Below are 18,382 nucleotides of genomic sequence, written 5' to 3'. Positions count from 1 at the left end.
CTGCATCACGCTTCCTCTCTGCACGTGTGCATGCATCGCTCCTTCTCTACGTGATTATCTATAATATCTTCAAGGGCTCCATACCGGAATATCACTGGGATTACTGGCTTCATTTAGAAACTATTGTATTCAAAAGGATATCATTTGGCAGAGCTCAGCACAATTGACTTCATTTCTCCAAGGAAGCAAACTTCAATACTTTGAGTAGAGTGCTTTCATGCCACCCACTCAGACATATCACGATCGTGTAAGATATTGGCAATCCTAAAAATTTTCGATTGTGTTGACAGAAAAAAAAAATTTAAAAAATAATATATATATATATATATATATATATAGTATGTATTTCCTATCATACGAATTCAAACTGTACGAACAGACTACATCTGTGTCCAAAGTAATTTATTTATTCAGAAGAGCCAGTGTTTCATAATTAAAATACAAATGAATAAAGCGAGAAATAATGAACATCTCGATGAAATAATATAATATGTTGTGGTTTCATGCCCTCTATTCAGAACATGCATATATATTTCTTTAAGAGGCGAAAAATATTATTATTATTAACTTTGGTGATTGAAGTAAAGAATAATAAGAGATTTAAATAAATAAATAGATAAATTTTATGTCATTTTTTCTTTAATTCAGTATAAAATATTTCACTCTGCTTTTTATATTTCCTTTTAATGACATACGTAAGTACATTGATGGGCGTATGTTTTTAGTTTAGTTTAACCCTCTACATAAATATTTATATAATTTTAGATATAAAACCCTTTCTTCATTTATATTATGTAACATATGTTACATAATATATATGAAGTAAAAACAAATTATATTTATTTAGTTATTACGAGACTGTTTTTTCCCCAAAAAAATAAGATAACAATCATCCATATATACGAGAAAGGTGTTATTCTACCATACAAGAATCTAAATATCAAATTTCTATAATATGAGAGATTAACATTCTATATGTTTATAGGGAGGGGGATAATCTATCGGCTATTTTATTCCTTTTGCAAACTGTTCAAAGCGATTCCAGATATGATATTAGTATAATACAATAAAAAGGCACTTGTTTATGATTATATCAAATTAGTAGTATATTTGGATATGTGTATTTCTCAAAAGAAGCATATAATACACCGGTTCCCAAAACTTTTGCCATCACACCTCCCCTAAAAATCCAAGCACTAAATGAACACAAACGAACAAAGAAAACAATACAATGAACTTTATTAAAAATAAAGATATAAAAATATTCAAATAAAACAAAACTAACTATTTATCCTAAACTATTGTAAAATAATTATATAATTCTCCATAACCGCTTTAATGAGTCGGATGTTACTGATTTCGACTAATTAAGACAGAAAATCGAGGAACAACCTTTGACAGTATTAGAAGAATATCATATTCAAGCATTCAATCGATTTTTAAACTTTGTCTTCACAATGACTAATGTTGAAATTCCAGATTCGTATAGATAGGTTGTTGTAAATTGGATTAAGGCTAAAAGAGCATTACTTCACAAAACTGTGTATGCAGCCATTTGGGAACTCCACAATTCATCAGAACTTTGACTAACGAAATTTTGCCTTAGCCTCGATGAGATCATCTTTCTTCTTATCAGCATCATCCATCAAATCCAAATTGGTTTGATTTGTACGACTTCGACAAGTTGGTCGTAAGTAAACTGAATGTTTGTGCTTCCTCCACCACCATGTTGCTCACTTGAAACAAGTATTTTGGGAAAGGTGAATTTATTGTAACAATGTACAACTAAAAGGTTCTTCACACCTCTCCTGAACTCTGTCTGTACCTTCCCAAGAGAAGTACACCTCACAGTTTGGGAAACCTGATCTAATAGATCCGGATTGTCTATCAGTACTTAAATGTAATGATTTCTTGGTAGATGGACTAACGAAATTAGTTGTTATTAAAATAAGTTAAAGCATCATATTCGCTTTAAATCGAGCTGATTCTAGTTGTAAAACGATTTAAAAGAGTTATAAATGTATGGTATAAACGACAAAATGAACTGCATACATTGCAAAAGTCAGCAACATTCTTATCTTGATATCATTCATTATTACATCACTGGTACTGAAATGAAATTACGCGACAAATTTTAGACTAAATCATAAATAAAAAAATGTATTTATCTTTCCAGCGCCGAATTATTGCTAACATTTGGATTTTTTTGCTGAATTTTTCCAATAAAAATGGTCTACCAAATCAAAATTTGTTCACCCAATTCATTTTGATTCGGGCGAACAAATTTTACTGGAAAAAGGGAATACAATATTTCATTAAATGCAATTTATACTGTGCAACGTTAATGTTTCGAGAAATGCAAAATGTTTTCCTTCCAAGTTTCCCCTAAATAGTCTCAATGAAACGAAAATTGAATTGTCCGAACAATTTTTTGTATGAATTTCAAATGACGAATTTGAATACACTTTGTTCCACCAGAGTCGATGATTAGCTCGTATATGTACCGACAAAACGAATATAATAAATTATTTTGTACTATATTTTGTTGTGAAAATGTTCAGGCTGGTTTGGTTAAAAGTACTGCCGAAGCAACGAAGGTTATGAGACCATTAAATGTGTGCGTGTATGTGTGCATGCGTGTGTGCGTGCGTGTGTGTGTGTGTGTGTTCTCCGATCAGTTTGTCTATTTTCCCAGGAACCTGACAACCTATTATGGAGACCGACAAACCCATCTTCAGTTGAAAACAACTCTTATAATTTTTTTTTTTTTTTTTAAATATCGGAATTCATCTTGATCGGAATTCGAACCCAGGTTCGATTTTTCAAATTTATAACTGAAAGGCAAATGTCACTTTGTGAAGATAGCTGAAGATTCAACAGTTGGGATAATATCTCTTCCTTCATTTATATTTATTTATTTTAGATTATTTTAAGATTAGAGAATCTTATTGTGTCTTCTCTCTACCTTTTAACATTTATTAAAATTTCGGAAACGTCAAGCTGATTTTAATTTTGGTTTTAGTTTCTGGCGCTTTGAATTGTGAGATAACTTTAAGATGTAGTTCACTTATCTTCAACGTAAATCATTCAATGAGCTATCCTAAAATCCTTGAGTAACGAAGGCACATTACTCACTGTGTAATCATGCAGCTATTAACATTTTAGGATGATTATGTTTGCTGCCAATATCTCCAACGAAATATTAATCAATAGCATATGTAATACTCAGTATAGGGTAGGTTTCTGATTATTTATTGGATAGGTAATAGAGCACCCCCTTCCCGTTAGGAAGAGACGGATTTTTTTCAAGCCACTTCAAGTCTGCAATAAGCAGAAATATACCCGCAGGGCGATTATAACTGTCTACTTCTGCAAGCTTATATACGACGGAGAAATGTTAAAAATATGAATCAAATTTAAAAAAGTATATAACATACCCGTTAAGAAAATATAAAAAAAACTTTAAAATTACTATATAAAACGTTAATGGAGCATTCAAGTATCTATTTCGTCTGGAAAAGTGCAGCGGTGTTTCAATTGCTCTGACGTGATGAGAATACATCACCTTTGCTTCAACAAACGTCTACTAAAGAGTCTCATAAAGGAATGGCTAAAAATAAATTAATTACGGAGGCAGTGAGTAATGACGTTATGAGAACATGGGCAAGTGAGAAATGAGTTGGTTAATATTTCGGACAATAATTTCAGCAGACAGGACACAAATTGAATTGACACAACTTAAAGCTTTTGGAGCATGCTCTATTGATTGATGATCCAGTGATACGATTACCTAACATTTTTAATAGACAGTTATACTCTTGCATATTAATTTACATAACAGTTGGCTGGACTTATACCAGGCTACACTAGTAATGAAGATAAGCCACCTCCCCCTTTCCAGTTTAGCGGGTGTCTCTCTTGGAGATAAACACCATGCGCACACCGTGGCATTAACAAATTGGTGTGTAAATTGTGATGAGGGTTGAATGCAGAGGATGGCTGTTATCGTCAGAATGTGGTAATATTTCCTGTGCATTTTACAGGAGGACTTGGATGTCTGACACCTATTAATCACATCGTGGATGACTGGGAAATGTATGCTAATTAAATGGGATGTTGCTATACGTTGCCTTGAATAGTTTCCCTTTGGGCCAAACACTTTTCACTAACCCGTCTTATCTTGAAGAAGCACTCCGTAGATATATTAGAGAAAATGAAGATTCCATAAAATGTCTGTCTTCCCGTGTTTCATATTATTGTAAAGAAACTGTTTGTGCTATGTCGATAAGAGACTTTGTAAGAGGCTTGTATTAAATGAAATTGTATTTACCTGAAAAATTAAGATGTTGTAAGAGGCCGATTGTGTGTGTGTGTGTGTGTGTGTGTGTGTGTGTGTGTGTGTGTGTGTGTGTGTGTGTGTGTGTGTGTGTGTGTGTGTGTGTGTGTGTGTGTGTGTGTGTTTCTTTTCATGTTGCTGTTAATTGAGATAAATGGTATCCTTCTTATTCCATCTAATAGAAGGAAGCTAATTCTATTCTTTATGCCACGTTTTCTTCCTCTTGTAAATATATGTAATGATCTTACTTCCTGGCAATATTAATAATAAAATAATATTAATCTTTATATTATTATTTTAATAATTAATACTAATTAAAATATTTTATTAAATTAGAAGGGATTATTTATCTTTATGGAAAATAAAATAAAAATTACCTTAAAATTTTTAAATTCATAAAGAAAATTATTATATTAAAATACACCTTTTTAAACTTGTAAGAATTATTATATATATTTTTGATCAAGAATGCTGCCGATCTGGGTTCTTGTAGCAATCTCTCTCTTTTTTATACGCATCTCTGATAGGATTCGATACGTTTCTTTACAGAATATTTTACTGTGCTGGTTCAGATTATTTTGGTCCATCTCTTAGGCTGCACGATTCTTGTAACGCTCCACTGATTTCTGACATGAATAAATTGTTTTCAGATGGTCCAACAACTAGAAAACATTCAATCGACATCAGTTAGCTGGATATTAGAGTTGTTGGACCATCGAAACAGAAATGGTGACGCATCTTTTTTTTCTTCCATTAATTATTGTACAAATAATTTTATGTCAATTGATTTTGATGATTTAATTATAATAATATTTCACCAGAAGAGGAATTAAATTAATCTCAATGTCAAAGTAAATGTGAATTAAAACTTGAAAGTTGTACCAGATTTCGGTAACTTTATTTCAAAGCCAACGTGCAGTTAAAGAAATTAGTCATTTCTAGAATGTCCAAATTATCACATGAAAATTTTACAGTTGCTTTATTTATATATTAGACGTTTATTCGTTACTTTTTAATTCCTTTATTTGCTTTAATTCACGAAAGGTTTGCATTTCAGTTATGCTAACAAGACGAATTTATAGTACTAATACAAAGAAATTACTAATACGAACAAATTGTACTATTAGTATAACAAAATTACATTAATAGTACAAAGAAATTGTACTAGAAGTACAAAAATTGCATTAATATCAGTACAAAGAAATTAGTGGTATTAAATTCTTTATCTTTAATCTCACACAAAAGAGTTGAAAAATTATCATAGACAAACCCTTCGTTTTAGTTTCATTTTCATTATAGACTTCATTTTCATATCTTTTCATGTATTCTTTTTTGTTGTTGTTTTTTTAAAAAAACATTCTTCCTGGTAAAATATGTTTTAATATTTGTATTAGGTTGGTTCATTATTTCAAAATTATTCTATATTACTCGATGATTTCTAATAGAGACAAATGTTAAATATTATCTTCACAGACACAATTCCTACAAATCTATGCTAGGAAAAAAAGAGAAATATCATCAGAATAATTTGAAAACTTAAGAATTTTTAAACACGATCGGTTGTTTTCATTGTGATTGCCACTTACATCAAAGAGATATATAAATAAAATAAACAAAAGATAGTATGAAGTCTGTAATTCATTTCGCACTGTATGTAATATAATAATAGTTTTGACAATCTCCTTTTCAATATATTTTCCCCACTGATTAATAAGTATCAAAGCCGTTTCAATAAAACTTTTGAGATTCTCTTGTGATGTGTCTTCAGCAACAATTACGATGAAATCATGTCTTGACTGTAGGAAGATGTTTCACAACTTCAAATCAATCTATTCATAGCCATTTAAATGAACGCACACTCGTTTGTGGTCTCACGTTGTCATATTGCAAAATCAATTGTTGTTCTTCGTCACAAGACATACTTTGAGAATTCATGCTGTCATTTCTTTTGAACTCCGGTGGCACAAATGCTGAAACATCTGTGACCGTCCCGGAAAAAGTTATATGTGTCAAATCCGACTTACGTTACATACATTTATCATGTCGGAATAAAATTCTTCACATGAAAAGTGCTTGTTACCTTAATTTTGGAGACCTTCGAATCGAGCATTCTGCATAACGCCATGTATTTGATTCCGTTCCGATTGTGAAAGCATATACAAGATTATTTATTCCCTTTGCGTAGTAGCACGCTCTGCCAATCTTATGACTGTCCGTTGATGTCAACTATTTAAGTCATCGTCCACTATATTGATAATCACGTGCTCCATTCAGAGATGAATAAAAAACTCGCGACCTGGTTCTCGATATATACACCCTCTGTCCAACCGAACTTTTCGAAAATAGAAGAAACTAGTGGCGTCACCTGTTGTATCTTTTTGTTTTTTTTTGTTGTCGAAAAGGGAAACCTTCATTAGTGTTGTGTCAACTGTATATGACATTTGTTTCATTAGAAGCCGAGTTATAGTGCCAAGAGTGACAGTGGGTTTTGACGAACTGTCAGTCGTCACGATATTCATGCCGCACGCGAAGAATGTCGCTATCAATCGCTTCAAAACTTGGAGATAAAACTCACCATTGACCGTTTGGCAAGGGAGAACGAATTCTTTGTGGATAATGCCCTTGGAATCGTAGAAACGAATAAGCATCGTCTTTACTTTTAACTTCTCTAAGGGACTTTTTTTTCGGATGCCCCTCTTCTGGTGGTCTCCATTCAGCATTCCGCTTTATTTCGGACTCATACTCAAAACACCACGTTTCGTCACCTGTAACGATCGTTTCAAGGAAGTTTGAGTCCTTACGAGCTGTTTTAATAAGGACCTTGCTGTGTTCAATTCGATACATTTTTTGGTCGTTGGTCAACTTGGGGAACAAATCACGAATTCAATTTACTAAGGCCCAAACTCTCGGTCAAAATGTTGTACACAGTTGATTTTGGAATCTCCAATTCATCTTCAATCAATCTCACAGAGGATTTCGGGTTTTCTTTGATGAAATCAAGCACGTTTTGTATGTTAACTTCGCTCAGTCCAGTTTTTGGACGGCCCGGCTTCTCGTTGTCCTCAAGCGTCTCACGACTACTTTGAAATCGCTTAAACCAGTGGTTCTCAAACTTTTTAACTCTAAGCTCCACCTGACAAGAGAAAGCACTTTCACCCCCCCTCCGATTTTATTTATCAAAATAGAAGTCATACTAAGGTTGACGTTTTATTCAGTTTATTTTGTGTTTTCTGCATACTATTTAACAGTTTTTGACACAAAATAATTAAAGTATCACAATATTAGGCCTACAATAACAATTACTTTTAACACTTGCAATTAACCAAAATATGTATTGAAGTGAAACAATATTTAACTAACAAGTATTTAATTTTTCTCTGTAAAAATAATCAAACATTTAAATGTCAAAGTCTAATGTGATGGATGGGCCTGCTTTTGAGAACAAAGTTTATCAAAACGTGGTGTAATATCAGAAATGGCCACTCTAAGTTCTTTAGCAATATTCAGTCTTGAACGATACTTTGACTTCGTAGCTGCCAAAGCAGAAAAGCCTTTCTCGCATAAATAAGTTGTTGCGAAAGGAATAAGGATCTTCAATGTTTTTTGGCTCAAAGTTGGGAATTCCTTGCCAATATATATCCAGAACTCTGATCAAGACAATTCCTTAAATTTACTTTTCAGTGAAGTATCACTAGTGAGATCGATGAGTTGTTCTTGCTCATTATCTCTGAACGTAGTTCAGAGATGATGGCCCAGGTGCATTTTCGAATGGGGTTTTAATCCAATGAAATTCATCAAAATCATCACAAAAGTATTTTTCGAAATGAACTTTCAGCATTATGAGATGATCAAGTAGGCAGCTTTTTATCTCTGTTGGAAGCACTGGATTATCAGTGTCTTGTACCATTGACACTAGAGTAGGGAACATATCAAGAGTTCTAATGTTCTGTGAATGCCTGAACTTTGTCATTCCAATGAAGTACAGTTGCCTCATTCCCTTGAAGTGAATTCAAATTTCATTCCAATTCATTCCAATGCGATGTCATTAAGGCGCTGCTTTGAGCTGCGCGTGTTTAGTGCTGCCTGGAAGAGGATGCGGTCGCTGCCGAACTATCAACACTGCCTCTGGCACACGCGTTTTATAAGTGCGAGTGAAGAAAATAATTATTAGTTATTTTGAAATTCATGATAATTAAAACCTGTATCATCAAAAGTTTTTCTTTCTGTATTTTTATTTGTTGTTATTTTTAAAACTGATTTAGGGCAGTTTTAATTTTTATCTGTAGGAAAATATGCCGCGTCCCCCTTTCAAGCTATTCTTTTCTGTCAATCTCACTTAAGGAAGATTGGTTACCTACCTCTCTATCACTTTTAGTCGAATGCCAAGGGTTAACTAATGAGAGAATTCCATTCTATAGACAGAATGTGTAACTCTATTAAGGTCCAATAAGCGAAATAGTAGTGAAAATACTTAAATATAAAGAGCCAACAGGCTTCATTTCGGCGATATAAACTTAATTAAATTAAGGGGATATTAGATCCCACATTGTTTTTAAACCGAATAAGGAACTCAAAGATTGGAATCAGAGAGTTTCATGCCGAATATAGTATAAAAAACTATAAAAGTATCGGCGAATACTAGCGTGAGCTGAATGCAAGTAGTCCTAGAACGTAGTACAAACACGGGCAACTCGTTGCAAAGGTGGGGAAAGTTCTGATCGCCATTTTTTGGTATTTACCATAATGTAAAAACACATTTCCTAGAAAATGTATGCTGTTATTACATTATGGTAGGAAGGTCACTACCCAGACCGGTTTCAGCCTTTATTGAGGCTTCATCAGTGAGTAGCTAGACCAAATTATTAATACCAAAGGGTATAGTGAAAAGAACTTATATACTCTGCTATACGAGTTGTCTAAAAAGGTGCACCCATTAAATTATTTAAATATAAAGAGCCAACAGGTTTCATTTCGGCGATATAAACATTAATTAATTAAATAATTAAATAAATAATTAAAAATAATTAAATATTTAAGTAACTTAATGAGTGTACCTTTTTAGACAACTCGTATAGCAGAGTATATGTTCTTTTCCTATACCCTTTAGTATTAATAATTATTAATACCAAAGCTAGACCAAATTATAATTTGGTCTAGCTACTCACTAATGAAGCCTCAATAAAGGCTGAAACCGGTCTGGGTAGTGACCTCCCTACCATAATGTAATAACAGCATACATTTTCTAGGAAATGTGTTTTTACATTATGGAAAATACCAAAGAATAGCGATCAGAACTTTCCCCACCTTTGCAACGAGTTGCCCGTGTTTGTACTACGTTCTAGGACTACTTGCATTTAGCTCACGCTAGTATTCGCCCATACTTTTATAGTTTTTTATACTATATTCCGCATGAAACTCTCTTATGCCAATCCTTGAGTTTCTTATTCGGTTTAAAAACAATGTGGGATCTAATATCCCCTTAATTTAATTAGTAGTTAAAAATTATTGCAGTATGTGAAAGATTTATTTTGTTTAGTAGACATCTAATTATCCGATTAGTAGGCAGAAAGGTAAATTTTAATGAATGCTATAATTAATTTCGGAGTAAATTTGAAAACAACGACAACTTTATAGTTACCAGCGTGTTACTAATGTTTGGGGAATGATGTCATACTTCAATCTTCCATACCTTTTGTGTCTTTCTGAACAACGTTTTTTGTTCTTTCAAAACTCAATTGTGAATTGAAAGTTGACTTGAACTGCGACTTGTTTGATAGTTGAGAGAATTTAAAAAAATAATTCAGACGTTATTTCTAATTACAAAAGAAGAAATTAACAAGCTGACGTCAGTAAAAGTGTATTTATCATGTTTCGCTATCTCGTTAAGTTATAGTACCACTTCATATATATTTCAAAGGGAGATTCTTGCGTGGATCAGCTCATCTGGTTCATAAATGATGTGATACAAGGCTTTTATGGCAAAAAGAAACAACATTTGAACATATATATATTTATAGCAGCATAATATAACTTAGGATAACCATGGAAAATAAAAAGAAAATATCAAGCTCATATCATGTTTCGTACTATGATAACATTAAAGAACAGAAACTAGAAGATAATTGTATGAAAGAAGAAACTGATCTGGATTACCTACAAAATAACAAGATATGCACAAACACACTTAGTGTTGCATGGATACGAGATACGGTTAACTGAGAATATCGATAAAGTGATTAAGCCAATTGGTATTTTGATAGGCATGTGAGCAATTCATGCATTAGTTAAGTTTGTTAGTGTTAGAGAACATACCTACTTTATCTGGAACACCACTGAAAGGGAGCAGTTTAAAGTTATGAACTTTGAACTCATCACTACAACTTTCTTGTCAAGAATGAGACTATTAAAGGAAAAATATTTTTAAAGGGATAATTGAAATTATAATATTGTATAGGAATTTGGAGCATAAATAATATAATAGATAACAGGAATAAAACATAGTGTATACGAATTGAGTTAAAATATCTATTTTATACGGAAAAACTACTGCATATTATTTATTGCATTAAAGAATTAAGCAATTGCGCATATTAATTATTAAAACGTATTAGATTTATTACTATAAATGGCATTCGTAGTACTAAAAATTAAGAAATTAATAAAATAAAAATGAATAAGAAATAAGAGATGAAATAAAAAATAAAATAAAAATGAATAAGAAATAAGAGATGAAATAAAAAATAAAATAAAAATGAATAAGAAATAAGAGATGAAATAAAAAAATAAAATAAAAATGAATAAGAAATACCATCAGTGATAAATTTTAAATAGAGAATTCTAGTGTTAAATATATTTGAAGTGAGTAATCTTGAGTACACACAGCCTATATATATATAGGATCTACCTCCCATAAAGGTCACTAGCATGCTTAGATCAAATAAGACACCTATGCCTTTATTCTTAGAAGAAATTCATAACATTTACAAAGACATCTATAATCTAAAATCAATCTGTGGACTCAAAATCACACCAGAACCATTGAGAAAGCAAGCATCTCTTCTGGGCAGTGCCACAGATGCCAAAAATTTGGCCATGTCCAGAAGCTATGCAACGCTCAGTTCAGATGCCTAAAATGTGGCGAGAATCACCCCACAAAAACCTGCTCCAAGCCAAAATCTACCCCTGCTAAGTGCGCTAATTGTGTGTGTGTGGGGGGTCCTCACCCTGCTAATTATAGAGGGTGTATACATCACCCCAAAAACAGATGGAACGATCCAAATCATCATTCTATCTCGTCATTTAGTGCGAGAGTTCCTGAAGCTCAGGCTCCTCAGTCCTCTAAGAGTGAGATCATCACAACAGGTGCTCACCCAACATTAACTGAGCCCCTTAAGAAAATGAATCTTCAACATCAGGCGAGAACATATGCTGATGTGGCCCGCTCCAAACAGATAGTACAAACCCAGAACCTGAATAATCCACATTCAAATCTATCAGCTATTAAAACCTCTTCTCTTGCAAACATGCTGCAGGATTTCAGCAACGCAAATCTATCACTAAGTGTTACAAAAATATTCTTACAGCAAACCCAATCCATATTATCTGCACTCGCTGATGCATAGGAAAAAAATCGCCTCAAATTCTCTTAGGATTATGGCTTGGAATGCCAACGGTATCAAAAATAAACTGTTAGAAATCCAGGAATTCAATAATAGATACAACCCAGATATATTTCTAATCAATGAAACTCACCTGAGGCCTGCTGACACCCTAAAAATCAGAGGGTATCAGATTTACAGAAACGACAGACTTCGATATAGAGGTGGAGATACAGCCACCCTTATCAAAAACTATATCAGTCATCATTCAATAACCAACCCTACAACCATCAACCTCGAAATCACAGGAATTAATGTCCTCACAAACTCAATTGGAAACCTTAAAATTTTTTCTGCTTACAACCCTCCATTAAAGACATTATTGACCTCAGATCTGGATGCCATCTTTGGAGTAAAAGGACCTGTCGTCATCGCTGGAGACTTCATTGCAAAACACCCTGCTTGGAACAGTAAATCTACCAATAAAAATGGTCGCATCCTTTCTAGCTACACATGATCAAACTATGCTGTTGTGGCTGGACCTACCGAACCAACTCATCTCAGTAAGTCTGGCACTGCTGACATCCTGGATATAGCTATCCTGCAAGACATTAAAGTACAGTACAGCCTTAAATCACTAAACGAGCTGTCGTCGGATCACAACCCAATTCTACTGCAATTGGGAGAACAAGAATGCTTGTCTCCTTCTTCTCATTCAGACATATCGTGGGAGAGATTGTCAAAGCACTTAGGGATCAAATTGGACCCGTCCCTCACATATGCACACCAGAAGATGTGGAATCTGCAGTGACTAGCCTCACCCAACAAGTCCGCTATAACGGTTGCAACCTTCCACAAACCTGTTCCCAAGCCTGGTCATTTGCCTGAGGATACTATGGACTTGATCAGAGAGAAGAACAGAGCTAGGAAGAGATTTTGTAACACTCGCGCTCCTCAGAACAAGACAGTGCTTAACAGATTGAATGGAGCAGTAAGGGATACACTTAAAACTCATAGAAACCAATTTTGGGATAAAAAGTTAGCTTCTATCTCACCTATTGATCACTCTATCTGGGGGTTACTAAGAAACATCAAAAATAAAAAGAGATCCCTCCCCTCATAATCTCAAACCAGGACCTACTAGTCCACACAGATGCAGATAAGGCAGAAGCCATACTAAAGAATCTTGAGTAGCAGTGCAGACCTTCCTATAACAACTTACATTTCAATCACTTGTACAAAATCCACAGATAGGTCAGGCATGCATTAAGTCTCCCAGATACCAGTGCTGACCATATTGAACCAGCATCACCTGTTCAATTATATGATATTATTAAAAACCTTAAGAACAATAAAGCTCCTGGACCAGACTGCATCTCAAACAGGGTGATCAAGCTGCTGCCTCGAAAAGCTGTAGTGCACCTAAGCAGTATAATAAGCGCAATCTTAAGACTTCACTATTTTCCTTCCACCTGGAAACTGGCTGATGTAATTCCTATACATAAGCCAGGCAAAGACCCATACTTACCGCAAAATTATCGTCTCCAATCAGTCTCATCTCCAATCTGGGTAAGGTTGCGGAGAAGGTCATCCTCTCACGACTCCAAACCCCAGTAAATGACCTAAACATCCTTCCTAAAGAACAGTTTGGTTTTAGGCAACACTATAATACTACCCAGCAAATCCACAGAATTGTCGAATACATCACCACCAGTTACAACTGGCGCCAGTGCACAGGAGCTGTTTTCCTAGACCTATTCAAAGCATTTGACAAAATCTGACATTTTGGACTCCTGGCAAACTTATCTCAGCCGGTACCTCACTAAAATGGTTCATCTAATCCATTCATATCTTCAGAATAGATCAATGCAAGTTAAAATCAACGGTTCTACATCGTCCAGCGCTATATCTTTGCTGGAGTGCCGCAGAGATCTCTACTGGCTCCATTGCTGTTTTCTGTATACATGTCAGACATCCCACACAATCCGATGACTTCCATTTTGGCCCTGTATGTGGACGATACGGCAATACTAACCAGATCTCTCAGACCCCATTTCATTACCAGAAAGCTTCAAGAAAACCTTCTAAAGTTGGAGGGTTGGTTCTCCAATTGGAGATTTGAAAGGCAACCCCATGAAAAGCTCAGCTGTTCTTTTCTCAAAAAGGCTAATGTTTCCTGCAGGAGATGTGTTATTATTCAATACTAAAATTCCCTAGTAGACAGAAACAAATTACCTGGGTGTGATTCTCGACAAAAAGCTATCTTTCAATCAGCACACTTAGTCTGCGTGCACAAAGGCATCTAAAGCCATAGCTCAGATCTATCCGCTAATTAATAGAAATAGCAAGCTCGGCAACAGAAACAAATTGCAATTATACCAGATGACGATTCGTCCTATAATCACCTATGCCTCTCCAGCCTGGAACCACACCTCTAATGCTAACATTATCAAAATACAGCGAGTGCAGAACAAGTGCTTGAGAATGATTCTGAACGCCCCGTAGTATGTTAGAAACAATCAACTCCATAGAGACACAAATATTCCCTATATTTTCTCTTTTCTATAATCCTTAGCATCCAAGTTTTTCCTAAAGATGTCCACACACCCCAACGATTTGGTTCAGCAAGCTGCAGCATACGAGGCAACGAACATATTCAAATATAGAAAATATAGATCAAAAGCTATATTAGCTTCCTATAACGATGCATAATCTCCATGCCCATTCAGGGCGAGCAAACTGCTCGTAAATTTTACCCTCACTGTAACCACAACAGATTGCGGGGAATATGAAAAGCATTTTGCTTCACCCCTAAAGACATAATTGTCAATTGTTAATATATATATATATATATTTTTTTTAAGATTTAATGACTTAAACCGAGCCACACCTCTATAAAAGATCACGTGCAACTGCGTTGTCCAGTCATGTTGTCTTTTCAAACAATCCTAATGATGATCTCCAAAGTCACTCCGTTCGCTGGGATAAATCAGAAAATATTTTTCGCTGTGGTGATGAGTTCGAGAGAAAAATTGTAGAATCCAGGGAAATCATCCTGAATCCTGAACACTTAAACAGCAATATGAGTTATAACATCCATACTGCAGTTATTCAATATTGGCGTTCACGAGAGCCTGCACGCTTACACGCAATAGCGCACCAGTTAGAACAACTTAAAAAGACAACGTTTTTGTTTCAATTATGTGTGGCAAGTTTTACCTGTAACTCCCAGTCTTTTAGATACCTCAATGTTTATCACTATTCTCTTCCTTTAATGAATACCTGATGAAGGCTGTTATAAGCCGAAACTAATTGTATTGTTCTCATTAATACTTTATAAGTTATCTCGGTTTAAGTCATTAAATCTTTTTTAAAAATCTATCAAATCAACCGAGTAGAAGTCAATAATCACACACACACACACACACACACACACACACACGCGCGCGCGCGCGCGCGCATATATATATATATATATATATATATGTATATATATATACTATGTTGACGAAAGTATTTAGACATCTAGTTGTAGTCAAAATATGTATTTTAATTACATTTCTAGAACTGATTGGGACCACCTTTGGCCTGAATGACAGGACAGCAACTACACTTCGAGGCATGCTTTCAACTAATTTCTGATACCTCAAAGCAGGAATATTCTTCCATTCCTCGTGCAAAACTACCTCCCCTCCATTGCTGATGTTGATGATGGTTACTGTCATCAACATCAACTAATTCGTTCCAAAGATGTTCGGTGGCGTTGAGGTCTGGATTCTGAGCCGACTAGTCAAATAGTTCAACGTTATTTTGTGGAAACCTCTCGGAGACGTAGTGCAGTATGGTGGAGCATTGTCTTGCAGAAATATGCAAGGAGTACTGCCAAAGTACTTCCACAGCGTTGGAAGCATGAAGTTGTCCAGGATGAATAGATACCACAATCATACGTCATTGCTTTGGGCACGTCCATTAATGAGCCTATAAGTCACATCCAATAGAAACATTCCCATACCGTTACCGAGCTTCCTCCAAACTTGACCTTTGGAATGATGCATTCCTACTGGAACCGTTCCCCGGGTATTCTCAAAATCCAAACACGACCATCAGAGTGAAACACTTGGAAGCTTGATTCGTCGCTCCATAGAAATGTTTTCCAATTATCTAAGTCCAGGAATGGTGTGAAAGACACCCGTACTAACGTCGTTTTTTGTGTGTGTGTGTGGGGGGGGGGGGCTGATGTGCCGCTTTTTCGCAGCAATAGAACTGCGGACAGTTCTAGTGCCTACAGATGTCGCTGAAGCATTTTCCAGGTGGACTGCGAAGTCCGTCGCTGAGACGTGTGGGATTCTCGAACATTTCGAGACAGAGCTCGTCGATCTCGTTCAGTGAGTGTCAGTAGCCTCCCAGCGCGTTTTATAACACCATCAACTTTCCATCTACGAATAGCATAAGAAACGGTGGATTTTGGTACACTAAGACGGGTAGTAATGTCACGGATAGTAAGACCACTGATGTGACACTCAACTACCATCCCTCGATGGAAATCTGTAAGTTCAGGTGAACGTGACTGACATCGAGTACGGTGCAAAACATGCGCACATCCGACCTTTTATGATCAGACTTACGCAGACACTTCCTGAATATTTGCATATGGTAGGCTCGTGTAGTATCAGCAAAGGAAAAAGATTGATGTTAAATCGCTATATTGAATAATTTCCTTTTACTCGCATGATAATGGTGTTTCTTCCACAAAGAAACATTTGTATGTGCTGTGTGGCTTAGCTGAGAATAAATGTTTTTAAAAAGTAATGATTTCAGCTTGAATATTCTTAAAAGATAACTTCTGATCTTAAAGAATTTATATATAAAATGATATCGATGCAGCCCAATAAAAGAGAAAGTTTTCTAAATTAGACCATTAAATTTAAATTGGGTTTAAGCAACAGCATTTGTTTTATTTTTACATTTATGAGAAGAAAGAGAATGAAAGAATAATTGTCGTCGTGTTGATTAAAATATTGCATCCAATAACGACAATGGAAAGAACTATCGATTGAAATTTCAGTTTAGGTTCGGAATTTGGGAATTTGAATGATCTAAATGTTACGTTTTAATGCGAAATCATTAAAAAATTAGTTAAGTAGCTTAAGGTTGCAGTAAGTTGTAATTGAAATATCTAATTTCTTTGAAAGATTCGAATTCTTGGAATTAATGTTTCATTAAATGGTAATAAGATTTTTATTTTTATTTTAAAACTACATCGATAAAGTTGCTTATAGTGAGTGGAAAACTTATAACGATGCTGTATGAGTATGCAGTTTAATATCTTTCGAATATTAATAAATAACTAAGTATTAATCTTTAAAAATTATCAGTTAATCTAAAGTGAGAATCAGAAGTAGTCAATGATCCAGTCAATTATAAATCTATTACATTTCATATTTAACTCACCCGATTAATATACTATGCGTTTACATCTTTCCGCCTGTAAAATTATCGGAAAAATTACAAAAAAAAAAAAAAACCTTAAAATTTATTTTATTATTGGTTGCGATAAAATTACAGCAGATATAAATCAGGACATAAGACATTGCTGAGACATCTATATCCACATATACACACCATTACGCTCACTTGGAAAGGGGTGGGATGTGATTATTCATTTCCTTATCACGAACATTGTAGCTAGTCAGTTATGATGGACCATTCCTAATGTTATTCGATTTTAGTGTATTGTTGGTTGTTGATTGCTTAACAGCACTGTAGATCAATGTTGATCATTCATAGCAATAGAGTCTCCGTAGCTCAGTCCGTATAGATGAAGTCCAAAAGTCTTCATCTATACGGACTGAGAATATATATACGGACTCAGAACAGGCAAACCAGCCCGTGAACACACGGATCTACAGTCGTAAAATACATACTTAATCTCTCATTAGGAGGGCTCAACCAGTCGTAAAGGATAGTGGAGGAAAGTGGGGAACCCCACACGAATAAATAAATAAATTCATGGCAATCAACAGGTTGCTTAGCTTATATGTAGCTACTGAAACCCTAGGAACTGAAATTCTGAAATAGTTTACGTAGTGGCCTATTCCTACTACTAGTGTCAACCACTACCAGTAGGCCTAGTCGTGGTGGATTCTTTGAACTCCAAGTTCGTAGTTTCCAACAGGGCTGTTAAGATTTTTCTTACCATCCATCGATCTATTGGTGTTATTTTCTTGAGTATTCTTGTGTATTTATTTGCTGAGTTAGCATCCACACATTTTTCTTGTCTGGGAAGGTAGCTATCAGTTTATTTTGGGTGATGTAGCCCTTTACCAATACCATTAACGAACAGGACACTCATATGAAGTCTCATGATGGCAGTTCTTTTGAAGTTCATACGTTCTTTTTCACATATGATTAACAATATACAAATTTACGTTTTAGGATCTATTTGCGT

This window comes from Typopeltis vanoorti, chromosome 8, assembly GCF_054136105.1.
Source record: "Typopeltis vanoorti isolate ZY-2024b chromosome 8, IOZ_Tvanoo_1.0, whole genome shotgun sequence".
Lineage (NCBI taxonomy): Eukaryota > Metazoa > Arthropoda > Arachnida > Uropygi > Thelyphonidae > Typopeltis > Typopeltis vanoorti.
Note: the sequence above shows the minus strand (reverse complement) of the source record.